The following is a 21,872-nucleotide window of genomic DNA, read 5'->3' on the forward strand; positions in this document are numbered from 1 at the left end:
GTGACCCCATTTTGGAAACTAGAGCCCTCAAATATTTTTTCTAGATGTTTGATGTGCACTTTGAACCCCTGGGGGCTTCACAGAAGTTTATAACGTTGAGCCGTGAAAAGAAAAAAAAATTTTTTTACCACAAAACGGTTGCTTCAACCAGGTAGCTTTTTTTTATCACAAGGGTATCAGGAAAAAATGCACCATAAAATGTATTGTGCATTTTCTCCTGAGTACGCAGATACCCCATATGTGGTGGAAATCAAATGTTTGGGCACACGGCAGGACTCGGAAGGCAAGGAGCGCCATTTCACAGCAAAATTGGCTGGAATTATTGTTGCGTTTGGAGACCCCCTGAAGTGCCTAAACAATGGAGCTCCCCACCGATTGACCCCATTTTGGAAACTAGACCCCTCATGGAATTTATCTAGCTGTTTAGTGAGCACTTTGAACCCCTGGAGGCTTCACAAACGTTTGTAATGTTCAGCCGTGAAAATATTTTATTCTTTTTTTTACCACAAAATTGTTTTTTCAAACAGGTAGCTTTTTTTTCACAAGGGTATCAGGAAAAAATGCATCATAAAATATATTGTGCAATTTCTCCTGAGTACACAGGTACCTCATATGTGGTGGAAATCAATTGTTTGGGCGTACGGCGGGGCTCAGAAGAGAAGGAGCGCCATTTCACAGTAAAATTGATTGGAATTATTAGCAGACGCCATGTTGCATTTGGAGACCCCCTGAGGTGCCTACACAATGGAGCTTCCCCACATGTGATCCCATTTTGGAAACTAGATCCCCCCCCATACAAAAAAATTAGTTTGGCGAAATAAAAAATACAGACATCAGTAAAAAAAAAAAAAATATGAGCGCCTGCCACTAAGACCAGTGCCAAACGTGAGAGCAATACACGAGTCTCGCATCGCATCATCCACTGCAGTCTGGAAGCGAGCAACTGCGCTGGATAATGCGATGCGAGAGGGCGGGGCGGCAGATCAGAAAGGGCGCAGCGGATGGAAGATGGGAAAGGGCACAGCGGATGGAGGAGCGGCAGAGGATGGGAAAGGGCGCAGCGGATGGAAGATGAGAAAGGGCGCAGCGGATGGAAGATGGGAAAAGGCGCAGCGGATGGGGGAGCGGCAGAGGATGGGAAAGGGCGCAGCGGCAGATGAGAAAGGGCGCAGCGGATGGAAGATGAGAAAGGGCGCAGTGGATGGAAGATGGGAAATGGCGCAGTGGATGGAGGAGCGGCGGAGGATGGGAAAGGGCGCAGCGGATGGATGATGGGAAATGGCGCAGCGGATGGAGGAGCGGCGGAGGATGGGGGGGGAGGGAGGTGAGATGGGGATACCTACCTTACAGGATGGATCTAGGCAGCAGGATCACAGCAGACAGAAGAGGCAGAAGATGAAAGAGGCAACAGATTGAGGAGTGTGAGAGGGGGCAGTAGTTGAAGAGGATGGGAGAGAGCAGGCAGCAGATCGGGGAGGGGGGCAGAGTCTGATGGGAGAGAGAGATGGCACATGGAGGAGGGGGGCCCCCAGAACATGGAGGGGGAGGGTGGCCCCCAGAACATGGAGACGGGAGGGTGGCTTGCAGCACATGTGGGGGGAGGGTGGCTTGCAGCACATGTGGGGGGAGGGTGGCTTGCAGCACATGTGGGAGGAGGGTGGCTTGCAGCACATGGAGGGGGAGGAGGTGTAGTGGCAATGGACAAGGGGCAGCCGATGAAGGAGGCGGCGGCGGCGGCCGATCGGGAACAGTGGGGGCGGATTCGGGGGCAGCAGCAGCTGAAAAAGGTGGGTGCGACGGCGGCGGGGACAGTGGCGAACGTGGCGGCGGGGACAGTGGCGAGCGTGGCGGCAGGGACAGTGGTGAACGTGGCGGCGGGGACAGTGGCGGGCGGGGCGATCAGGGACAGCGGTGGATCGGGAGCAGCGGCTGGGCGATCGGAGACAGCGGCGGGGCTGGCGGTGGCGATTGGAGACAGTGGCGTGGCTGGCGGTGGCGGGCGGGGCGATAGGAGACAGCGGCAAGGCTGGCAGGGCGATCGGGGACAGGGGCGGGCGGCGGGGGCAGCAACTTACCGATGGGCACCCTCAGGGATGGACACAGGTCACCTTGGAGAGATCGGTCACAAGACCGGTCTCTCCAATCAGAGCTGGGGGCGGGTGAAGCTCCGATCACCCAGCTCCAGCCAATGGCCAGTGCTACAGCAGCACTGATCAGGTCTGGATTTCAATGTTCCAGCCATTTTCAATGGCTGGAACATTACAGTGACTGTAATTGGCTGAGCGGCGTTCGTCAGCCAATCACAGCCTCCGTAGGTTCGGGGAGGAGGCACCACCCCTCCTGAGGTCATGCAGAGGTCCCCTCCTTCCCGAATCTACTGTTTGATTAAACAAATTGGACTCCCCGGGGCTCCGGGACAGCGATTTCGCCATGACGTACTGGGTACGTCATGGGTCGTTTAGCACCATGTCACCATGACGTACCCAGTACGTCAAGGGTCGTTAAGGGGTTAATGTTGGGCGGCAAATTTGGAATGGAGGTATGTAGGATTGAACTCAGGTCCCAAGGTTTACAAAATTCAGCCTCTATATCCCAGTCAGAATACCTACTTGTTTGTCTAATCCAATCGACTACATGTCTTAAGATACAGGGCAAATTGTACCCCCTGATGTTAGGTAGTCTGATCCCTCCATTTTCCGTTGATAACATTAGCTTTTTGGCACTAATCCTCGGCCTATATCCCTTCCACAAAAAAATGTGAGAACGCTTTTGTCAATCTGTTCACATCCGAGTGTTTAAGAAGCAATGGGATTGTCTGCATTGGATAGAGAAGCTTGGAAAAGCTCATCATTTTTATTAGATGATTTCTTCCCAGAAGAGTCAACGGCAAATTTGCCCAACCTTGCAGTTCACGTTCAATTTTCTCAATCAAAGGGGAATAATTTAATGAATATATGGTCTTTGTATCCCTCCCAATAAACCTGCTTTTTGTTCAGCAGTGGAGTCCTGCATGGTGAGCGTGCGTACAGGAGCGTGCGTACAGGAGCGTGCATACAAGGAGCGTGCATACAAGGAGCGTGCATACAAGGAGCGTGCATACAGGAGCGTGCATACAGGAGCGTGCGTACAGGAGCGTGCGTACAGGAGCGTGCATACAAGGAGCGTGCATACAAGGAGCGTGCATACAAGGAGCGTGCATATAAGGAGCGTGCATATAAGGAGCGTGCATACAGGAGCGTGCATACAGGAGCGTGCATACAGGAGCGTGCATACAGGAGCGAGCATACATGCTATGTAGGGGGAGTGCATTACTTATTGCTTTCTGTTAAACAATTGTACCTGCTGATTCCAGGTCTTCTGTAGCCTCCACAGTTGGTCCTTGGCTCTTGGACAACTCTTCTGATAATTCTTTTCACTCATCTGTTTTAATTCTTGCAGGCAGCACCTGGTCGTCGCCGGTTTATGGTGAAATTATGTTCTTTCTACTTCTGGATTATGACACCAACTAGTGCTCACTGGAATCATCAGTAGATTTGTGAACTAATGCAATCAATATGTTTTACAACAATAAGTTTGCAAAGGTTTTGAGACAGCTCACTGTTTTTTTCCATCATGAGATGTTTCTTGTGTGTCACCTTGGTAATGAGAATTCATTGAACCAGCTGATATTATTTGTCACCAAGTGGCAGGATTGCTTTCTAATTACTGATAAATCTCAGCTGGTGTCATGATTTTCTATGACTTTTTGCACCTATCTTCATGTGTTCAATACTTTTTCCATGTGTCATTTCTTATTACACATAACGTAATTTATGGGCATCTATGGTTTGATTTCTTTGCCTGTGTGGATTGGATGAGTTGTTACCGACATCTGGTCAGAAATTCAAGTCATTAGCACCTTTATACATATATTTAGTGAGAAAATTGGTGACGTGTTCAATACTTATATCACCCCCTGTGTATTATGTGTGTTCTATATGTCCTTTATATATGTTATGTATGCAGTATATAGTTTGTTCTGTATATACTCTGTGTGTGATATATTTTATTTGCTATATACCGGTATAGACTTAACATGCTGCAATTTGTTTATACAGTCTGTACATTGAATGAGTTATATGTATGTTCCATATACTGTATTTTGTGTGCATTATATATACTTTATCAGGGGAGTCGGGGGGGATAATGTAAACCTTTTCCCACCATTAATTCCCCAGCCGCCAGGAAGGAGTCACATCCGCAGGGTACGGTGCTTGTTAAATGGTCACTGCTGTTTCAACAAACTTTCTCCACTTTTAAGCCTCTTCTCTCCTTTGTCTCCTGAACTCACTTCACAAAAAGACAGCTAAAACTAATTTTGACTATCATGGTGTGAACAAGAACATATAGTTCAAAATGTGTAGGAGTTGTGCAGAAATGTGATTGGAAACTGTCACGATTCATCCTGTCGCTGTGAGTGACAGTTCAGCCGTCCAATCAGGGCTGGGGTGTGTGAGTTCCTCCATGTGTCTCTTATTTGGAGTAATTACCTGGGTATTAACTGCCTCTCTGCATTCAATTACTGCCAGCTGTAGCCTTAGCTCGGTGGTGTCCGTGTGCCAGTTGTAGCCTTAGCTCGGTGGTGTCTGTGTGCCAGTTGTAGCCTTAGCTCGGTGGTGTCTGTGTGCCAGTTGTAGCCTTAGCTCGGTGGTGTCTGTGTGCCAGTTGTAGCCTTAGCTCGGTGGTGTCTGTGTGCCAGTTGTAGCCTTAGCTCGGTAGTGTCTGTGTGCCAGTTGTAGCCTTAGCTCGATGGTGTCTGTGTGCCAGTTGTAGCCTTAGCTCGGTGGTGTCTATGTGCCAGTTGTTCCTGTGCACAGTCTCATCTATTGTTACCTGATGTAGGATCTTGAGTCTGACAATCCTTTTGCTTCGCTCCTTTATCTTGATCTTGATTCCTTCCAGGAATTCTGACCTCGGACATATCCAGACTATGCCTGTGTCTCACCGCTTTGTTTATTGCTTGTCCTCCTGGTATCTGACCCCGGACCTCTTGAAGACGCACCCTCATGTCTAGCCCATGAGTAGTGACTTTTTGAGTATCACAAAAACTTTTAACAATGTTTAAACCCTACATTAATAAAAAAAGAAATTCTAGAACTAGAAGTGCTGGACCATTTATGTTTAAAACTTGCTTGTTCAAGACAACTCATACTATGAGCTCAGTGAGGGGTCAGATTACAGCTGCTTATTAAAGTCTATTCAAAGGGAAGTATGACAGTGTTGTATTCCAAATAGTTCTGGATTCACAGCTACACTGCTCAGTATTGTGTCCTACATGCTTGCTTTCCAATATGTGCATTATCTTGCTCAGAGCTGGATTCACAGCTCCACTGCTTAGTACCGCTCTATAGTGCTCTACATGCTTGCTTTCCAATACGTGCATTATCTTGCTCAGAGCTGGGTTCACAGCTGCACTGCTTAGTACCGCTCTATAGTGCTCTACATGCTTGCTTTCCTATATGTGCATTATCTTGCTCAGAGCTGGATTCACAGCTGCACTGCTCAGTACCGCTCTATAGTGCACTACATGCTTACTTTCTAATAAGTACATTATCTTGCTCAGAGCTCGATTCACTGCTACACTGCTTAGTACCGCTCTATAGTGCTCTACATGCTTGCTTTCTAATAAGTACATTATCTTTCTCAGAGCTGGAATCACTGCTGCACTGCTCAGTACCGCTCTATAGTGCTCTACATACTTTCCAATATGTGCATTATCTTGCTCAGAGCTGGGTTCACAGCTGCACTGCTCAGTACCGCTCTATATTGCACTACATGCTTGCTTTCCTATATGTGCATTATCTTGCTCAGAGCTCGATTCACTGCTACACTGCTTAGTACCGCTCTATAGTGCTCTACATGCTTGCTTTCTAATAAGTACATTATCTTTCTCAGAGCTGGAATCACTGCTGCACTGCTCAGTACCGCTCTATAGTGCTCTACATACTTTCCAATATGTGCATTATCTTGCTCAGAGCTGGAATCACTGCTGCACTGCTCAGTACCGCTCTATAGTGCTCTACATACTTTCCAATATGTGCATTATCTTGCTCAGAGCTGGGTTCACAGCTGCACTGCTCAGTACCGCTCTATAGTGCACTACATGCTTGCTTTCCAATATGTGCATTAAGTTGCTGAGAGCTGGGTTCACAGCTGCACTGCTTAGTACCGCTCTATAGTGCTCTACATGCTTGCTTTCCTATATGTGCATTATCTTGCACAGAGCTGGGTTCACAGCTCCACTGCTCAGTACCGCTCTATAGTGCTCTACATGCTTGCTTTCCTATATGTGCATTATCTTGCACAGAGCTGGGTTCACAGCTCCACTGCTCAGTACCGCTCTATAGTGCTCTACATGCTTGCTTTCCAATATGTGCATTATATTGCTCAGAGCTGGGTTCACAGCTGCACTGCTTAGTACCGCTCTATAGTGCTCTACATGCTGGCTTTCCTATATGTGTATTATCTTGCTCAGAGCCGCGTTCACAGCTACACTGTTCAGTGTTGTACAATGTCCAGCATGCTACGATGGGCGAGCAGGAATTCCTTATGTTTGTGTGCACTGAGAGTGGAAGGCAATAATAAAAGTCATGTAATGGCCTGCAGTAGTCTTATTCCTCATGTATACATGACACATAACACTGACATTTCTCCAGAAACCACCCGGGGACACTTAAGTCTTCTATCGCCCCATTGCTGCGTTCTTATATTCCACGTTTGACCCTGGTCTAAGGATCCAAACCTAATTGATTGTCTGAAGCTAGAATGAAAGTATCAACCTGGGAAAAGCAAGAAACAGGAGAAGGATTTGTGCTGCTGATTGTTTCACTCACACGGGATTGTCAAGCAAATAATCCTACTGGTGACAGGTCATCATCACCCCGATGAGTGAATCCGCGGGATGTGCCGGACGTATAGGATCCTGAGATAATATATATATCGTATACTGCACATCACTTATTCACATAAGACATTTACTACTTGTAACAAATACAAATAATTTACAAGCAAAAGACAAATGTGATTCAGCAAAGAACACAATGTATATATCAGACGGCACCAAGACATGTGCCGCAGTGACTCAGAGACTGAAACTGGCATCTACAGTGCGGCAGCTGATACTATAGTCATAGCCAAATCAAGTGGAAATATGTGACATATCTCAGCAGAGATCTACTGTTACTGTGACTCATCACACTAAAAGGGCTGATAACAGGGAGTAATAGCTCATAGTAATCTGTCCTACAGTCTCCTCCCCCTGTAATAGCTAATAACAGGGAGTAATAGATTGTACTCACCTGTCCTGCAGTCTCCTCCCCCAGTAATGGCTGATAACAGGGAGTAATAGATTGTACTCCCCTGTCCTGCAGTTGCCTCACCCAGTAATGGCTGATAACAGGGAGTAATAGATTGTACTCACCTGTCCTACAGTCTCCTCCCCAAGTAAAGGCTGATAACAGGGAGTAATAGATTGTACTCACCTGTCCTGCAGTCTCCTCTGCCAGTAATGGCTGATAACAGGGAGTAATAGATTGTAGTCATCTGTCCTACAGTCTGAACCCCCAGTAATGGCTGATACCAGGGAGTAATAGATTGCACTCACCTGTCCTGTAGTCTGTTCCCCCATTAATGCCTGATAACAGGAAGTAATTGTACTCACCTGTCCTACAGTCTCCTCCCCCAGTAATGGCTGATACCAGGGAGTAATAGATTGCACTCACTTGTCCTGCAGTCTCCTCCCCCATTAATGCCTGATAACAGGGAGTAATTGTACTCACCTGTCCTACAGTCTCCTTCCCCAGTAATGCCTGATAACAGGGAGTAATAGATTGTACTCACATGTCCTGCAGTCTCCTCCCCCAGTAATGGCTGATAACAGGGAGTAATAGATTGCACTCACCTGTCCTGCAGTCTCCACCCCAGTAATGGCTGATAACAGGGAGTAATAGATTGTACTCACCTGTGCTGCAGTCTCCTCCCCCAGTAATGGCTGATAACAGGGAGTAATAGATTGTACTCACCTGTTCTGCAGTCTCCTCCCCAAGTAAAGGCTGATAACAGGGAGTAATAGATTATAGTCACCTGTCCTACAGTCTCCTCCCTCAGTAATGGCTGATAACAGGGAGTAATAGATTGTACTCACCTGTCCTGCAGTCTCCTCCCTCAGTAATGGCTGATAACAGGGAGTAATAGATTGTACTCACCTGTCTTGCAGTCTCCTCCGCCAGTAATGTCTGATAACAGGGAGTAATAGATTGTACTCCCCTGTCCTGCAGTCTCCTCCGCCAGTAATATCTGATAACAGGGAGTAATAGATAGTACTCACCTGTCCTGCAGTTGCCTCACCCAGTAATGGCTGATAACAGGGAGTAATAGATTGTACTCACCTGTCCTACAGTCTCCTCCCCAAGTAAAGGCTGATAACAGGGAGTAATAGATTATAGTCACCTGTCCTACAGTCTCCTCCCTCAGTAATGGCTGATAACAGGGAGTAATAGATTGTACTCACCTGTCCTGCAGTCTCCTCCCTCAGTAATGGCTGATAACAGGGAGTAATAGATTGTACTCACCTGTCCTGCAGTCTCCTCCGCCAGTAATGTCTGATAACAGGGAGTAATAGATTGTACTCACCTGTCCTGCAGTCTCCTCTGCCAGTAATGGCTGATAACAGGGAGCAATAGATTGTAGTCACCTGTCCTTCAGTCTCCTCCCCCAGTAATGGCTGATACCAGGGAGTAATAGATTACACTCACCTGTCCTGCAGTCTCCTCTCCCAGTAATGGCTGATAACAGGGAGTAATTGTACTCACCTGTCCTACAGTCTCCTCCCCCAGTAATGGCTGATAACAGGGAGTAACAGATTGTACTCACCTGTCCTGCAGTCTCCTCCCTCAGTAATGGCTGATAACAGGGAGTAACAGATTGTACTCACCTGTCCTGCAGTTGCCTCACCCAGTAATGGCTGATAACAGGGAGTAATAGATTGTACTCACCTGTCCTACAGTCTCCTCCCCAAGTAAAGGCTGATAACAGGCAGTAATAGATTATAGTCACCTGTCCTACAGTCTCCTCCCTCCAGTAATGGCTGATAACAGGGAGTAATAGATTATAGTCACCTGTCCTACAGTCTCCTCCCTCAGTAATGGCTGATAACAGGGAGTAATAGATTATAGTCACCTGTCCAACAGTCTCCTCCCTCAGTAATGGCTGATAACAGGGAGTAATAGATTATAGTCACCTGTCCTACAGTCTCCTCCCCCAGTAATGGCTGATAACAGGGAGTAATAGATTGCACTCACCTGTCCTGCAGTCTCCTCCCCCAGTAATGGCTGATAACAGGGAGTAATAGATTGCACTCACCTGTCCTGCAGTTGTCTCACCCTAGAAATGAGCAAGTCTTTTGCATTTCAAATTCTTCAGCTTTGAGATACATAAAAATAGATTTATTGATTTGCAGCAAAATGCAAGTGCTTTAATCTCCCGGATAACCTGCGTGTAACACTTTTGGCTTTTATAGTGGCTATGATAATCCCGCCTGATTGGTTGTACTTTACATTATGGTGCTGCAGGGCATTACGGGTAGCCTGCGTGGCCCAGCGAGGTTTATGTGGCCTGCGTGGCCCGGCGAGGTTTATGTGGCCTGCGTGGCCCAGCGAGGTTTATGTGGCCTGCGTGGCCCAGCGAGGTTTATGTGGCCTGCGTGGCCCAGCGAGGTTTATGTGGCCTGCGTGGCCCGGCGAGGTTTATGTGGCCTGCGTGGCCCAGCGAGGTTTATGTGGCCTGCGTGGCCCAGCGAGGTTTATGTGGCCTGCGTGGCCCAGCGAGGTTTATGTGGCCTGCGTGGCCCGGCGAGGTTTATGTGGCCTGCGTGGCCCAGCGAGGTTTATGTGGCCTGCGTGGCCCGGCGAGGTTTATGTGGCCTGCGTGGCCCGGCGAGGTTTATGTGGCCCGGCAAGGTTTATGAGTCTGGTATAGGCTTCTGGGCACAACCTGAACCTCAGATTGATTGAATTTGTTGGGTTCAATAAATTCCTAAAAAATTGACACCAATTTGATTTGCATTGGATTGATTTGCATTGAATTGATTTGCATTGGATTGATTTGCATTGGATTGATTGCTGGTCTCCAGTTATTGCACAGAATCGCCCAATGACTTGTAAGAACATTTTGTCTTCCTTTGAGATATTGGGAAGAACATGAACTCCTTGTTGGTTCTGATGTATGAAGATGTCAAATCTGCAAGAGAAATCCCGAGCTGCAGAGAGAAGTGCGGAACATGGGGCAAGAACAGCGACACATCAGCAACAACATAGTCTATAGTCAGCGCGAGGAGATACAATTTAGCAATGAATAATAATAAACATATTTACAAGTATGAAAATGACATTGAGGAGAAGAAGAAAAGCTCAAGGTAGAAACATTAAGAAATGAGCGGAATGTGCACGACACATGAGATGAAGGGGAGCGACCTCCGTCTTCTGGGCACTTTTGACTTTCAATTGCTCAGAATAATGATGAAGCTAAGTACAATAAAAGTCAAACAAGTCCTTCATGGGTCTAAAAAGTACTAAAATTATAACATTTCAACTACCTCTTTATTTAAGAGGAAGACTGAGCCAAAACGGATGCATAAAATATTCTGGGAGCCTATGGTCACCATTAGGGGGAGCTAACAGGAGGTGAGGAGTTAAAGGATTTGTCCACTACTTTTACATTGATGGCCTAACCTTAGTATAGATAATCAATGTCTGATCAGCTGGGGTCTGACTCCCCGCACCCCCCCCAATCTGTTATACTCGGAGCAGGTGGCCGGAAATGCTCAGTTCCAGAGCTACTCCGTCTTCCGATAGCAGCTGCGGTTGGGTTCTGCACATTCGCCTCCTATTGATATGAATGGTATGCCGCTATAAGAAGTTGGGGCAGCTCCAGAACTGAGCCTTTCCAGCTGCCTGCTCCCGCTGCTGGTACCAATTACAGCTGATTGGTGGAAGAGGTGTGGCGCCCCTGACCTGGTCAGGCACCACTGAGTACTGCACCCATGCTGGGGACAGTACAATACAGGTAATCCAGATGGCTGACAGGGGTGTGGAACACAGGCGCATAGTGATCAGGTCTCACACATGTACCTTTGAGAGGACCCCTGGGGATCCCAGGAGGGGGCAAGCCTTCACCTTCACTGGAATAGTGGAGGGGGTAGAGCCTCCATCTCCTCTCAAGGGGTGTGGTGGAGAGTCTGGTTGCTAGGTGGCGTAGGCAAGAACAGGAGAGGAGGAGCAGTGAGTCAGTTAGGGCAGAACTCCATAGGGCTCAGTGAGGAGCAGACCTGTGGGGATGATGCTGTCTAACAGCGTCCGCGCAGTGGCTATTGACGGGGGAGAACGGTCAACTAGGAGTGCTGCCTGAAAGCCAGCTTCAGCTAGAGAGTGCAACGGAGTGGGAAGTAAGGAGACTGCTAGAGAGCACCAGGCCCAACCGGGCGGCAGATCCCGAAGCAAAGATAGATCCAGCTTTCTTCTGCTAAACCTGCCGGTGTGGGGCTCTTACAGCCCACACCACAACAACCAAAAGCCGCAGCCACGTAACCACAAGTTAGGGCCCATAGGTCATAGGAGGCAAGAAGCTGGAGTGGCCTGGTCCGGGGAACAAGCAAACGGCAAACAACAAGGGGAGAGAGGCTTGGAGCATCTTCCCTGGGTGACCCCCATAGGGACTCAAAGTCGGGGTTACCCCAAACCACCAAGGGCTAAGGAAGGCGAGTCAGTAGTCACCCTCATAAAGTCAGCCTGAAGGATACCTGGTTCCTACCTGGTTCATCTCAGCTACGCCCGGGTTACTCACCCTGCCACCTGAAGTGAGTAAAAACCCTGAAAGACATCCTGCCTGTGTGGTTATTCTGCGACTTGTGGTACTACGCATCTACACCGGGCCCTGGGGCTTGCCTCACTCTCAGGAGGCTACTACATCTGACTGCACATATCATCAGCCCCAGGCACCCCTAACCTGCAGTGGCGGTCCCCATTGACCGCAATACTGAGAGTGGCGTCACGATCAAAACCGAAGATTCCCTACCTGTGACCAGCACCAGCTACGTGGAGTCCCTGAAGGTATGCACCGACACAACACCTGCGGGGCTTCACATCTGGCGTCACGAACAGGATAAGGACTAGACCTGTTAAGACAGGTGACCATGTGCCTAGGCGGTCCGCTTGAAAAATTGGAAGCGCCGCCATATTGCCACCATGAAAAGCGCGCTGAAAAACAACAGCAGCCCGCGCTGGAAGAAGTTACCGCCCACGAAGAGGTGTGGCTACCCAGAGATCCCCTGCAGAGTTCTGGCCTTGCCAGCTATGAGAGCGGAAGCGTCCAGAGACGGCGGAGCAGAAGAGAAGCCAGCAGCTTGCTAGAGAAAATGGAGTCCAGACGCGGATACCCGGAACCAGGCACTGCTGCCTGGTGGTGCCGGGAGCTTGCTGTTTTCTGCGACCAGCTGGAGGCCAGGATTGTGCGACAGCTCAGGGAAGAACGCACGGAGCTCCTGGAGATGGCTGCGGCGGTGCGGACCTACGAGGAGGGAGCCGCGCGGAGCCTGCCGGATCGAGCGGCAACGACGATTCAGACCCCGATGGGTGAGTCGAGTGATGCCCCGGCCAGCGCAAGTGCCCCGACCCCTGTTGCCACGCCCGCGGTCCCAGAAGAGGCGCCCGGCGCGGCGCCACCGGACCAGGCCGCAGCCACGCTAGATGCGGCCCGCCAAATCCAGGCCGCCGCAGCGATGCCCCGCCTGTCCCGCAGGGCTCCGACCACCACGGCAGTGCTCATCCGTGCTGCCGGTGTGACGCTGACCCAGGCTGCCACCCTGCTGAACCCGGTCCGCCAAGACCCCAACGCAGCAGCGACGCTCGTCCGCGCCGCAAGTGAGATGCTGAACCAGGCCGCAGCCCCGCCAGGCGCGGCCCGCCAAGCTCCGATCGCAGCAGCGACGCCCAGCTCAGCCTGCACAGAGCCCTCTGCAACAGCGACACTGATCCAGGCCGCCGCCATGCCAGGCGCGGCCCGCCAAGACCAGGCCGCCGCCATACAGGGCGCGGCCCGCCAAGAGATTGCATCACTATTTTCCTCGGCCTGCAAGGCCAGAGCAGACACCGCTCCCCAGTCCAGAGAGGTCCCTGCTAGGAAATCCCTGATAGGTGAAGACTCCGCATACTGGCAGCTAAAAGCCGACCTGGAAGCCAAGTTCCCACAGGAGATGGTGGACAGATACATGCTCCCTCCGCACACCCCTAAGGCAACCCCTGCAGCCGCGCCAGAGAGTCCACCGCCCGGACCAGCTGAAGAAAGCCCATCCCCAGCACTGCCACCAAAGGAGTGCCAAGAAGAACTAAGGGGGAGAGGAGGCCAGGAAGCAGAAGGGCTGACTCCGACGCCAACCGCAGCAGACCCATACCCAGAGCCAGAGATGCTGCCCTATTCTCGCTGGGATGAGGAAGACCTAACCCCATCTGCTGACGAAGATCAACCCAAAGACCTCACCTGGGAGCCCACAGGCATGAACCCAGCCCGCAAGACACGGCGCAGCAGAGCAAAGCATCCTCCAACACCACAGTCTCCAGAGCAGAGAGAGGTCACAGCCAGAGACCTGGAGGAGAAAAGGTGCCTAAGAAGGTCTGAAGCCCAGTCCAGAGGACCCCTTTACAGAGGAATAGTAGAGGACTTCAACCTGAAAAGCGGATACGGCTTCATTGTAGTAAAAGGAATAAAAGAGAGCATATTTGTAAATCGAAGAGATGTTCAAGCCCACCTGCCCAGAGGACATTCAGGCAGAAATCTGAAAGTTGGGGACTTAGTACAGTTCACCATGCATGAAGGCGAAAGAGGATTGTATGCGCTTGATGTAGCACCATGTCCCAGACAAGAAAGACAGGAAAGACAAGAAAGAAAAGACAGAGATAAAGAACCAGCTGTAGAAACAGATGAAGACCAAGAAAGGGAAGACAAAGATCCTACAGATGAAACAACCACAGACGACGACGGAGAGCAAGAAAGTCACAGGTGCCAGTGCCCTACGTGCCCACGCCCTGGTGAAAATGAGGAGTAAAGAGTAAAGTAAAGTAAAGAAGGAAGTTACTGTTTTGACCAGTTTTGAAGTTTTGCAACGTTCTCAAGTTCAAGTAATGTGCCCACAAAAACTATTGTGAGAAATAAACTTTAAGGCTATGAACTTGCTATAGCCACAAACTCTCGCAGTGTAAATAGTTACACCAGTGGCACTACCACCAGGGCCAGCCTGTTTAGGGGCTTGGCTCGTCTGCAACCAGGGGGGCCCGTCCGTAGAAAAGGGCCTTGGCTCACCTGCGACCAGAGAGCACGCCTGTTTATGGGGCCTTGGCTCACCACCACAAAGAGGGTACCTGGTCAGCACCAACTGTGGAGGCCGCCTCTGCATCCTGCCAGAAGAGGCTGAAGGCGCGGATCCACCAGGCCAGGTATACCCTGAAACCACCAGCCCATGAAAGCCGCCTCTACATCCTGCCAGAAGTGGCTGAAGTCGCGGCCAACCTGAGAGGGTTTTTGGGTGGGTTAACGGACTTGTGGGTGGAGGGTGGTGATGTACGATAACTGGTGATCTTAAAATGTTTTACCATGTTTTAATGTTTTATGCATTTTAAAATGTTGTCTTGCAGCCCGAGGACGTGCTGGTGATAACTAAGGGGGAATGTGGCGCCCCTGACCTGGTCAGGCACCACTGAGTACTGCACCCATGCTGGGGACAGTACAATACAGGTAATCCAGATGGCTGACAGGGGTGTGGAACACAGGCGCATAGTGATCAGGTCTCACACATGTACCTTTGAGAGGACCCCTGGGGATCCCAGGAGGGGGCAAGCCTTCACCTTCACTGGAATAGTGGAGGGGGTAGAGCCTCCATCTCCTCTCAAGGGGTGTGGTGGAGAGTCTGGTTGCTAGGTGGCGTAGGCAAGAACAGGAGAGGAGGAGCAGTGAGTCAGTTAGGGCAGAACTCCATAGGGCTCAGTGAGGAGCAGACCTGTGGGGATGATGCTGTCTAACAGCGTCCGCGCAGTGGCTATTGACGGGGGAGAACGGTCAACTAGGAGTGCTGCCTGAAAGCCAGCTTCAGCTAGAGAGTGCAACGGAGTGGGAAGTAAGGAGACTGCTAGAGAGCACCAGGCCCAACCGGGCGGCAGATCCCGAAGCAAAGATAGATCCAGCTTTCTTCTGCTAAACCTGCCGGTGTGGGGCTCTTACAGCCCACACCACAACAACCAAAAGCCGCAGCCACGTAACCACAAGTTAGGGCCCATAGGTCATAGGAGGCAAGAAGCTGGAGTGGCCTGGTCCGGGGAACAAGCAAACGGCAAACAACAAGGGGAGAGAGGCTTGGAGCATCTTCCCTGGGTGACCCCCATAGGGACTCAAAGTCGGGGTTACCCCAAACCACCAAGGGCTAAGGAAGGCGAGTCAGTAGTCACCCTCATAAAGTCAGCCTGAAGGATACCTGGTTCCTACCTGGTTCATCTCAGCTACGCCCGGGTTACTCACCCTGCCACCTGAAGTGAGTAAAAACCCTGAAAGACATCCTGCCTGTGTGGTTATTCTGCGACTTGTGGTACTACGCATCTACACCGGGCCCTGGGGCTTGCCTCACTCTCAGGAGGCTACTACATCTGACTGCACATATCATCAGCCCCAGGCACCCCTAACCTGCAGTGGCGGTCCCCATTGACCGCAATACTGAGAGTGGCGTCACGATCAAAACCGAAGATTCCCTACCTGTGACCAGCACCAGCTACGTGGAGTCCCTGAAGGTATGCACCGACACAACACCGGTGGGGCTTCACAGAGGCAGGGAAGAGGCTTATAAAGGGGGAAGCAGAAGGAGGAGAAGAGGCAGAGAACAGGCATATAAAGGGGAGAAGCAGGAGGAGGAGAAGAGGCAGAGAACAGGCTTATAAAGGGGAGAAGCAGGAGGAGGAGAAGAGGCAGGGAACAGGCTTATAAAGGGGGAAGCAGGAGGAGGAGAAGAGGTAGGGAACAGGCTTATAAAGGGGAGAAGCAGGAGGAGGAGAAGAGGCAGGGAACAGGCTTATAAAGGGGAGAAGCAGGAGGAGGAGAAGAGGCAGAGAACAGGCTTATAAAGGGGAGAAGCAGGAGGAGGAGAAGAGGCAGAGAACAGGCTTATAAAGGGGGAAGCAGGAGGAGGAGAAGAGGTAGGGAACAGGCTTATAAAGGGGAGAAGCAGGAGGAGGAGAAGAGGCAGGGAACAGGCTTATAAAGGGGAGAAGCAGGAGGAGGAGAAGAGGCAGGGAACAGGCTTATAAAGGGGAGAAGCAGGAGGAGGAGAAGAGGCAGGGAACAGGCTTATAAAGGGGAGAAGCAGGAGGAGGAGAAGAGGCAGGGAACAGGCTTATAAAGGGGAGAAGCAGGAGGAGGAGAAGAGGCAGAGAACAGGCTTATAAAGGGGAGAAGCAGGAGGAGGAGAAGAGGCAGGGAACAGGCTTATAAAGGGGGAAGCAGGAGGAGGAGAGACAGGAAGAGGCAGGGAACAGGCTTATAAAGGGGAGAAGCAGGAGGAGGAGACACAGGAAGAGGCAGGGAACAGGCTCATAAAGGGGGAAGCAGGAGGAGGAGAGACAGGAAGAGGCAGGGAACAGGCTCATAAAGGGGAGAAGCAGGAGGAGGAGAGACAGGAAGAGGCAGGGAACAGGCTCATAAAGGGGAGAAGCAGGAGGAGGAGAAGAGGCAGGGAATAGGCTCATAAAGGGGAGAAGCAGGAGGAGGAGAAGAGGCAGGGAACAGGCTTATAAAGGGGAGAAGCAGGAGGAGGAGAAGAGGCAGGGAACAGGCTTATAAAGGGGAGAAGCAGGAGGAGGAGAGACAGGAAGAGGCAGGGAACAGGCTTATAAAGGGGGAAGCAGGAGGAGGAGAGACAGGAAGAGGCAAGGAACAGGCTTATAAAGGGGAGAAGCAGGAGGAGGAGAAGAGGCAGGGAATAGGCTCATAAAGGGGAGAAGCAGGAGGAGGAGAGACAGGAAGAGGCAGGGAACAGGCTCATAAAGGGGAGAAGCAGGAGGAGAGACAGGAAGAGGCAGGGAACAGGCTTATAAAGGGGAAAGCAGGAGGAGATGAGACAGGAAGAGGCAGGGAACAGACTCATAAAGGGGAGAAGCAGGAGGAGGAGAGACAGGAAGAGGCAGGGAACAGGCTCATAAAAGGGAGAAGCAGGAGGAGATGAGACAGGAAGAGGCAGGGAACAGGCTTATAAAGGGGAGAAGCAGGAGGAGGAGAGACAGGTAGAGGAAGGGAACAGGCTTATAAATGGGGAAGCAGGAGGAGGAGAGACAGGAAGAGGCAGGGAACAGGATTATAAAGGGGGAAGCAGGAGGAGGAGAGACAGGAAGAGGCAGGGAACAGGCTTATAAACGGGGAAGCAGGAGGAGGAGAGACAGGAAGAGGCAGGGAACAGGATTATAAAGGGGAAGCAGGAGGAGGAGAGACAGGTAGAGGAAGGGAACAGGCTTATAAACGGGGAAGCAGGAGGAGGAGAGACAGGAAGAGGCAGGGAACAGGCTTATAAAGGGGGAAGCAGGAGGAGGAGAGACAGGAAGAGGCAAGGAACAGGCTTATAAAGGGGGAAGCAGGAGGAGGAGAGACAGGAAGAGGCAGGGAACAGGCTTATAAACGGGGAAGCAGGAGGAGGAGAGACAGGAAGAGGCAGGGAACAGGCTTATAAAGGGGGAAGCAGGAGGAGAGACAGGAAGAGGCAGGGAACAGGCTTATAAAGGGGAAAGCAGGAGGAGGAGGAGAGACAGGAGGAGGCAGGGAACAGGCTTATAAAGGGGGAAGCAGGAGGAGGAGGAGAGAAAGGAAGAGTCAGTGAACAGCCTCATAAAGGGGGAAGCAGGAGGAGGAGAGACAGAGACAGGAAGAGGCAGAGAACAGGCTCATAAAGGGGAAGCAGAAAGAAGAGAGTCAGGAAGAGGCAGGGAACAGGCTTATAAAGGGGGAAGCAGAAAGAAGAGAGGCAGGAAGAGGCTTATAAAGGGGGAAGCAGGAGGAGGAGAGACAGGGAAGAGGCAGGGAACAGGCCTATAAAGCGGGAAGCAGGAGGAGGAGAGACAGGAAGAGGCAGGGAACAGGCTTATAAAGGGAGAAGCAGGAGGAGGAGACAGTAGGAGGCAGGGAACAGGCTTATAAAGGGAGAAGCAGGAGGAGGAGAGACAGGAAGAGGCAGGGAACAGGTTTATAAAGGGGGGAAGCAGGAGGAGGAGAGACAGGAAGAGGCAGAGAACAGGCTCATAAAGGGGAAGCAGAAAGAAGAGAGGCAGGAAGAGGCAGGGAACAGGCTTATAAAGGGGGAAGCAGAAAGAAGAGAGGCAGGAAGAGGCTTATAAAGGGGGAAGCAGGAGGAGGAGGAGAGGCAGGAAGAGGCAGGGAACAGGCTTATAAAGGGGGAAGCAGGAGGAGGAGAGACAGGAAGAGGCAGGGAACAGGCTTATAAAGGGGGAAGCAGGAGGAGGAGAGACAGGAAGAGGCAGGGAACAGGCTTATAAACGGGGAAGCAGGAGGAGGAGAGACAGGAAGAGGCAGGGAACAGGCTTATAAAGGGGGAAGCAGGAGCAGGAGAGACAGGAAGAGGCAGAGAACAGGCTTATAAAGGGGAAAGCAAGAGGAGAGACAGGAGGAGGCAGGGAACAGGCTTATAAAGGGGGAAGCAGGAGAAGAAGAGACAGGAAGAGGCAGGGAACAGGATTATAAAGGGAGAAGCAGAAGGAGGAGAGACAGGAAGAGGCAGGGAACAGGCTTATAAAGGGGGAAGCAGGAGGAGGAGGAGAGACAGGAGGAGGCAGGGAACAGGCTTATAAAGGGGAAAGCAGGAGGAGGAGGAGAGACAGGAGGAGGCAGGGAACAGGCTTATAAAGGGGGAAGCAGGAGGAGGAGGAGAGAAAGGAAGAGGCAGAGAACAGCCTCATAAAGGGGGAAGCAGGAGGAGGAGAGACAGAGACAGGAAGAGGCAGAGAACAGGCTCATAAAGGGGAAGCAGAAAGAAGAGAGTCAGGAAGAGGCAGGGAACAGGCTTATAAACGGGGAAGCAGGAGGAAGAGAGACAGGAAGAGGCAGGGAACAGGCTTATAAAGGGGGAAGCAGGAGGAGGAGAGACAGGAAGAGGCAGGGAACAGGCTTATAAAGGGGGAAGCAGGAGGAGGAGAGACAGGAAGAGGCAGAGAACAGGCTTATAAAGGGGGAAGCAGGAGGAGGAGAGACAGGAAGAGGCAGGGAACAGATTATTAAGGGGGAAGCAGGAGGAGGAGAGCAGAATCATTGGCTGCAACAAATAGGGGAGGAGGGAGAAATTACATGGAACGACTGGATTAACCCTTTACAGTGGGGCACAGCAGTCAGGGGGCACTCAGTCAAATACTGGCATGACACACTGTATTGCTTGTAATATGCATGTATTAAGTACACCAGTCCTGAGCCACATTGTAGCCACTGTAATGTAGCAATCCTATCACATACAATTGTATTCCTTTCTGTCCCTGGCTATGTAGAAATGAGCGCACAATTTATCAGATTCTCTTTCCAGTAGGGGACTATAAAGGTTACACTGGGTTAATTGGTAGAACATTCTAAAATAACGCAAATGCAAACACATCTGCGATCCAGGGCTGTGCGGCTGTTAATTACCATTACTATGGGACTCGAGTGTGGATACACCGCGCTGTGACCCACATTGAGGATCATTGTGCAGACATGTCCATAAAGCTGCTCTGTCTGTTATTAATTTTATTCACAAAGTTGATTAATTTTTTTAACTCTACGTATTAAATAATATGAAAATGTGCAAAAGTCTTCATAAGCATTAAAGGGAATTTGTCATCAGGTTTTTGCTATGTAATCTGAAAACAGCATGAAGTAGGGGCTGAGACACTGATATCAGGGATGTGTCACTTACAGATCTGTGTACTGTGGTTTCAATACCATAAGTGTTTTATCACCAGGAGAATATCACTGCCGGACTAGGTGCCCATGTGAAAAGTAGTACAACCACATCTCCAACTTACTGTCAGTATACAATGTACATGGAAAGCTGCTAATCAGTGGTGTTGTCAGGGGAAGCTTTCTTATCTAAGAACTCTGATTGTGTCACAACTGCTGCACCCAGTAATATCAGTGACACATCACTAGAATCAGGGGCTCTTTTCCTACATTATGTTGCTCTCAGGTGAAGTAGCAAAAACCTGCTGACAGATTCCTTATACGTAAGTAGCTGGTTGTTCAATATCATTATTTAATAACATTTCCTCATAGATCTTTCCACTTATTAGCTGTTAGTCCATGCTCTGAAAACTCTACAAGTCTGGCAATAATGTAAGATCACTGACTGGGCTGAGAAAAGCAACAAAATTAAGGTGCAAGAAAGAATACAAGAAAATCTACAAAAAATCTACAAAAGATCCAATGATACAAAGAGCAACCAACTAATGTGAATAGATTTAATTTAGAAAAATATCAGATATTACCGTACATTCCGGAGGATGTGATCGCCATCAGCATGTACCACAGGATCCACAGAAGATCAGCTCAGTTGGGACAGGTAAATGGAATGTCCACTGTCTACACCCCTTATTTTATAAGCCCCTTCTGGTGTTGATTGAGATCTCCAAATTATTAACTACCTTTATAATACCCGATGTTTTGCTCACCAAACCCCATTTGTTGACATTTAACTGTAGTTTTCAGTCCCTGATGTAGGATTTTACCAGTGGTGTAACTAGAATTCGATGGGCCCTGGTGCAAAATTTGGTCCTGGTCCCCCCAGGTCCCTATGTTCTGCTATACATCTTTCCCTCAGCACCCAGCTTTTCCATACTCTGCTATACATCTTTGCCTCAGCCGCCTGCTTTCCTATGTTCTGCTATACATCTTTCCCTCAGGACCCAGCTTTCCTATGTTCTGCTATACATCTTTCTCTCAGCACCCAGCTTTTCCATACTCTGCTATACATCTTTTCCTCAGCACCCAGCTTTTCTATGTTCTGCTATACATCTTTCCCTCAGCACCCAGCTTTTCTATGTTCTGCTATGCATCTTTCTCTCAGCACCCAGCTTTTCTATGTTCTGCTATACATCTTTCCCTCAGCACCCAGCTTTTCTATGTTCTGCTATACATCTTTTCCTCAGCACCCAGCTTTTCCATACTCTGCTATACATCTTTCCCTCAGCCGCCTGCTTTCCTATGTTCTGCTATACATCTTTCCCTCAGCACCCAGCTTTTCTATGTTCTGCTATACATCTTTCCCTCAGCCGCCTGCTTTCCTATGTTCTGCTATACATCTTTCCCTCAGGACCCAGCTTTCCTATGTTCTGCTATACATCTTTCTCTCAGCACCCAGCTTTTCCATACTCTGCTATACATCTTTTCCTCAGCACCCAGCTTTTCTATGTTCTGCTATACATCTTTCCCTCAGCACCCAGCTTTTCTATGTTCTGCTATGCATCTTTCTCTCAGCACCCAGCTTTTCTATGTTCTGCTATACATCTTTCCCTCAGCACCCAGCTTTTCTATGTTCTGCTATACATCTTTTCCTCAGCACCCAGCTTTTCCATACTCTGCTATACATCTTTCCCTCAGCCGCCTGCTTTCCTATGTTCTGCTATACATCTTTCCCTCAGCACCCAGCTTTTTTATGTTCTGCTATACATCTTTCCCTCAGCCGCCTGCTTTCCTATGTTCTGCTATACATCTTTCCCTCAGGACCCAGCTTTCCTATGTTCTGCTATACATCTTTCTCTCAGCACCCAGCTTTTCCATAC

Source organism: Anomaloglossus baeobatrachus, chromosome 5, assembly GCF_048569485.1.
Source record: "Anomaloglossus baeobatrachus isolate aAnoBae1 chromosome 5, aAnoBae1.hap1, whole genome shotgun sequence".
In the NCBI taxonomy this organism is placed as follows: Eukaryota; Metazoa; Chordata; class Amphibia; order Anura; family Aromobatidae; genus Anomaloglossus; species Anomaloglossus baeobatrachus.